A 6,000-nucleotide genomic window follows, 5' to 3' on the forward strand; every position below is an offset into this window, starting at 1 on the left:
AATCCATGCAGAGTAGCCTGCGCTCGTGAGAAGAAATTTCTGAATTTAATTATATCCATGTCACCGCTGCACCAGGTTTGATGAATATTTCGCAGCGTGTGTGTGTCTACGCCATTAAATACAACCAAAATATTACAATTGTCCCTGATCACTTTTGATATTTGTGTATACCGCTGAGTAACATAGATCACATCTGTATTTTTATGTCTGCCGCGAGAAAATATTCTGGCTGGATTTGATTGTTTATCTAGCATCACATCATCATACACAACTAAATTATTAATAAATCCGTCTAAAACATCAACGGACGGTGCTTCATCAATATCTGTTATAAACTCTATAACATCATTATCTTCGTCCTGTAATCTTGCATTTTCGTTAAAATCTTTTAATACTTCATAACACCTCTGATCATCAACGGATGGTGCTACCAAATACAACTTATCCCATTTCAACCATCTCATTATCAGATTAAATAATAACTGCGTCTTACCCGATCCAGATGGTCCTATGATAATCATTCTGATGGAATTCGGTAGCGCAGGATGGTCTTTAACTGGCTCTCGCTGCCGAGTTGCTCAGAAATCAATTATATCCATATATATTATAACATGAATTTATATTGTTTACGCTGTAAAGTTAAAACTCCAACCACTGATTTAGCTACGGTTACAACAAAAAATAAAAAAATAGTGTATGGTGGAAAATGTTCTGTGTGCGGTAGAAAGAAATTTTCATTTTTACCTAATAATCGCGGTGGTGATATTGCTAATTTGATGTCAAAGTTTCCAGGTACTCCATGGGCTAAATACTCAGGAGAAAAACATCTACCAGGATATAATTATTGCGGTCCTGGTACTCGACTCGATATCAGACTTGATAATCAAGATCAACCAAAACCAGGCAAGGAACCAGTAAACGCTATTGATAAAGCTTGTCATGTTCATGATGTTGCGTATAAGAGTAAAAATCTACAAGACAGGCATATTGTAGATGTGAAATTAATTCATGCAGTAAATTCTATAAAAAAATAAAAATATCAGAGAATCATTAGCTAATTGGTTAGTAAGATCTGCGATGAAAGGTAAATTAGCGTTTGGGTCTGGTAATATATAATGGAATTAATTTATTATTCACCAAGAGGATATTGGAAAGGTAAAGCAGCAATTGGTAAACTTGCTGATGCAGCAGCGGTTAAACATTCTACTGCTAAAGCGTGGTTATCCAAACAGGCAATATGGCAAATTTATCTACCACCACCGAAACGAATTCAGTACGCGTATTTCGATGTTAATGTTCCTAATGAAGTTCATCAAGCTGATATTTTATTTTTACCATATGATACTGTACGCAGAAAAACATATAAATACGCGTTAACTGTAGTTGATGTTGCAAGTAGATATAAAGAGGCAGAGCCGCTATCAACGAAAACAGCATCTGAAGTAGCCGATGCGTTTGAACGAATTTATCAACGAGGACCCGGACCACAAGGTGGTCTGCGATGGCCACAGCTACTACAGGTTGATCCTGGCAAGGAATTTCTTGGTCCAGTATCATCGTTGATGAAACAGCATAATACCAAAATACGACGAGGTCATACTGCAATTCACCGTGATCAGGCAATTGTTGAGCGATTTAATCGAACACTTGCTGAGCGGTTATTTGGATATCAATACGCTAAGGAATTTATTCAAGATAAAAGATCTCGTGAATGGGTTGCAAGATTACCAAGCGAGATAGCTGAGTAGTGAAAGGGGTGAGATTAGCGTCAATGGGAATTAGCATTAAAAACACCCCCTGGGCGAGATTAGCGTCAATGGAAATTTAACATTAACCACCCTGGGCGAGATTAGCGTCAATGGAAATTTAACATGGGCAAAAAACCCTGGGTAAGATTAGCGTCAATGGAATTTAACATTGGAGAAAGGAAAAAAAAGGAAATATTGAGATTAGCGTCAAAGGCATTCGAACAATGGAAAAAAAATATCGATTCTAGGGACAAAGGCAATTGAACATGGGGAATAGAGTTTGGGTCTGTCTAGGGACAAGGGGAATTGAACATGGGAATAAAGTGTGGGTTTGTCTAGGGACAAAGGGGAATTGAACATGTTAGAAAAAAAAAACTACTTTAGGGACAAGGGGAATTGAACATGGGATTTTTTAAAAAAAAATTTTTTTTATAAAGGGGTAGGCAATTGAAAAGTCATTCTCTTTTCGAGAAATATGGCTGGCCCTGAAAAGGGCCTTTGGTTTCTTCTTCTTCTTCTGCTTCTAATTTCTTCTTTTTCTCCACCAACTTCTTATTTTCTCACCTACACTCTTTTTCTTCTTTTTTTTCTCCTCCTCTTCTTTCTTCTCTTCCTCCTCCTCTTCTTTCTTCCTCTTCTCATTTTCTTCTTCTTTTTCAATTTTTTCATTCCATTTTCTTATTCTTATCCTTTCCTCTTCATCCTCCTTCTCCTCCTTTATTTCCTTCATCACACCACTTATCATGTCCTTTGCTTTTCTTAAGTTGTTAATCTCCATTTTTACTCTATGCGGACTATAAGAATAGTGGTCTTCATTGAGTCGTACTAGCATTTGTTCTATCATGCCCAAATTGTCAAGGACGTCTTGCAATGTTTGAAATTTATCGAGGTGGTTCGAAGCCATATTCTCTGTAGAATGGTTTGAACGACGAATACTGTGGGTTCTTATACGAAAAGCGTGGACGTGAAGGAAAACATCCCCCTAAAACATAAAATTGATATTACCTAGATCATGACCTAACATCGTGCGGACGTGAAAGAAAACATCCCCTACTTTTCTCATTTCATGTAATATACTATCCACATAAGTGAAGCAACAATAAACTAACCCCAAATCTACTATTTACACACGCAAATCATTAAAATAGACCCAAATCTACTATCCACACAATCGTACGTGAGCTGTTACAAAACCCAAACTATACTCTCCACATACGCTAAGAAACAATAAACAAAATCCATAATCTACTATCCACACAATCTTACGTGAGCGGTTACAAAACCCAAACTATACTCTCCACATACGCTAAGAAACAATAAACAAAATCCATAATCTACTATCCACACAATCGTACGTGAGCGGTTACAAAACCCAAACTATACTCTCCACATACGCTAAGAAACAATAAAGAAACCCATAATCTACCATTCACACAAACTTACGTGAGCAGTTACAAACACAAACACACAAACACATACACTCGCACTATGAAAAAAGAGTTAGTGTTTATATTCACACTACTCTACCTACACACACACACACACACACACACACACACACACACATTGGCAAATGGATGGTTATTTCTTTTCTAGAGTATTGGGTAGCCCTGAAAAGGGCTGTTTTTTTTTTGAACTTCATGGACACCTGGTTAATGGTGGCACCTTCCAGGCCTGGCGCCACATACACATCTTGTTCCCCAGTTGCTTTTTACTTTTTTGGGGGAGAGAGCAGAGGCAGGATATGTGGCTTCAGAATCCCAATTTTCGGTTTCTGGGATTCTGAAATTTCTTCTTCTTTTCTCCTTTTCCTCCTCCTCTTCTTTGTATCTTCTCTCCTCCTCTTCTTTGTATCTTCTCTCCTCTTCTTTGTATCTTCTTTCCTCCTCTTCTTTGTATCTTCTCTCCTCCTCTTCTTTATTTCTTCTTTCCTCCTCCTCTCTCATCCTTCCTTCTTCCACAATGGCCTCCGCGGCCAGTTCGTTCAACAGGCGCCTGGCATATTCCAGATGCACATGAAGTTCCAACAGTTTCGCCAGTCTCGTGTTCATTCTGGTGTTGATCAATCAACAAGGGTAGCTGGACTGCCGAACGAGTTTCAATTTATACTAAAACTGCGGACGTGAAGGAAAACATCCCCCTGAAAAACATAAAATTGATCTTACCTAGATCATGACCAAAAAAAAAAAACAACGCGCGGACCTAAAAGAAACACTCATTCACTTTTTTATACTGCTCATCACTATTCTAAAAAATTTTTTCATTAATCACTCCAATATACTATTCACATACGCAAAGCAATAAAATCAAACCCCCAAATCTACTCTCCCCACACCTCCAACAGCCAAAAAAACAAATATCATCTTAATCTACTATCCACACCAACGTACGTGAGCACTTACAAATACACATTCTTATACACAAACACATACCCTCACACTATGAAAAAAGAGTTAGTGTTTATATTCACACTACTCTACCTACACACATTGGCAAATGGATTGTTATTTCTTTTCTAGAGTATTGGGTAGCCCTGAAAAGGGCTGTTTTTTGTTTTTTTGTTTGCTATGGCAATCTTTTAGTTTCTAAGAATGCGATGTCCTCTGAGGATAGACTTTCTGGCGATAGGTCTGCTTCTTCGGAAAGAGAAGAAGAACTCTTTGGTGTCGATACGACAATCGACAAAGCCTCTCTCAGGTTCAGGTTCCTGCTGCTGTTGTTGTTGTTGTTGTTGCTGTTGTTGTTGTTTTTGTTGCTGTTGTCTCTGAAGTCTGTACTTTTCTGTCCATTCTTCTTTTTCCCTGTTCACTTCTTCTCTGAAGAGCTCTTCTATCAGGTCTTCAGTGACTTTTAACATTCTCACATTCTCTATCTCTTCTGGCTTCGGTATCAGACTGTGTCTGACCCTATGCAAATTCACGTAGGCTTCGTTGAGCTTAGCTAGTTTGGAGCACATCTTCGTAGGAGGATGAGTCGACAATGGATGGTTAGACTGGAAACAACCCGGTTCTTAAAGTCAAAGCGCGGACGTGAAGGAAAACATCCCCACACGGTTTTCGAGTCGCAACGTTCAGTGAGTGTCATGAGATGGATAGTAAGAAATGAAAGAGCATCAATCCAACATTCTTATAGCTAAACAAACCACAAAGGCATTTTTTTTCAAAACACAACATTTTTAATTCAAAAATCACTTAACACTAACCAACAACAACTCTAACATATTTTAAACAATAATCCAACATTATAACATCAAACATTTTTTTCTTCAAATACAGTCTACTTTAAACAGGGCTGACAACGTTGTGAATGAAATTGTGATTTCCACTGTTGGAAATCATTAGGCCATTGATGGACACTACGTTTCCTAGCTTGAGACAAAAGATAAGCATAATGGTCACAAAACCATCGATCTACTTTCACATCATTTCTAGAAGAAGAACGAGGATCAAAATGAGTTACTAAATGTTCTAAGGAATAGCCCAGGCTGCGATGATGCAGAAAATACACACAGTACTGTCCACACACCAAGGAATCTGTGCCTTGTAATTTCACATTATTGAATCGGGTGGTCTGAGCATTTCTTCTCATAAAGTCAATGATATCGTCTTCCAAAGGGGGCAATCCGTACGAATCGAAATATTCCACACATCCTTCTTGAGGAAAGTAGACGGCTACCCAGTGGGTTCCTGGGAGATGACTGTCGTCCGTGTTGATCACGTAAGCTTGATGGTCTTTAGGTTTGCGATGAGGGAGTTCATCTTTAGCACAGACGACAGGATTCCAAGAAGCCGTATACGAACTGTGGTTCAAAAGGTAATAAAGTTCCCAAGTATCCATTGATTTGTGTGCTTTTTTTCTTCCTCACAGGTAATAATACGTTGTCAATTCGATCCTGACTTTTTGCTTGAAAATGTCTGCCAAGTAACCGTTTCTTCGTTTCGTCTCCTCACTCTGATTCAGGAGAGCTTCGATACGATGGATCTCTTGAGTGGTTAATGGTGGACAAGAATGTTCACGCAAGTCTTTATACCACTGGTGCAACATGACTTCGTCCGAGATGAGACTCCAAGCCTCGTCCAGATACTCGTCCAATTTTTCTTCTTGACTCAACATCAGGCATTTATCGTGTTGAATTTGACTGGGATGATCGTTTTGACATCCATAGCAATTTTTCTTGATCAATTCCGTTATTTTTTCAGCCAAGTGTTTGGCAAAACAGCAGACTAAATGGGCTTCTTATTCTGGCCATCTT

Source organism: Sinohyriopsis cumingii, unplaced genomic scaffold (assembly GCF_028554795.1).
Source record: "Sinohyriopsis cumingii isolate HCF-2022 unplaced genomic scaffold, ASM2855479v2 utg001993l, whole genome shotgun sequence".
In the NCBI taxonomy this organism is placed as follows: domain Eukaryota; kingdom Metazoa; phylum Mollusca; class Bivalvia; order Unionida; family Unionidae; genus Sinohyriopsis; species Sinohyriopsis cumingii.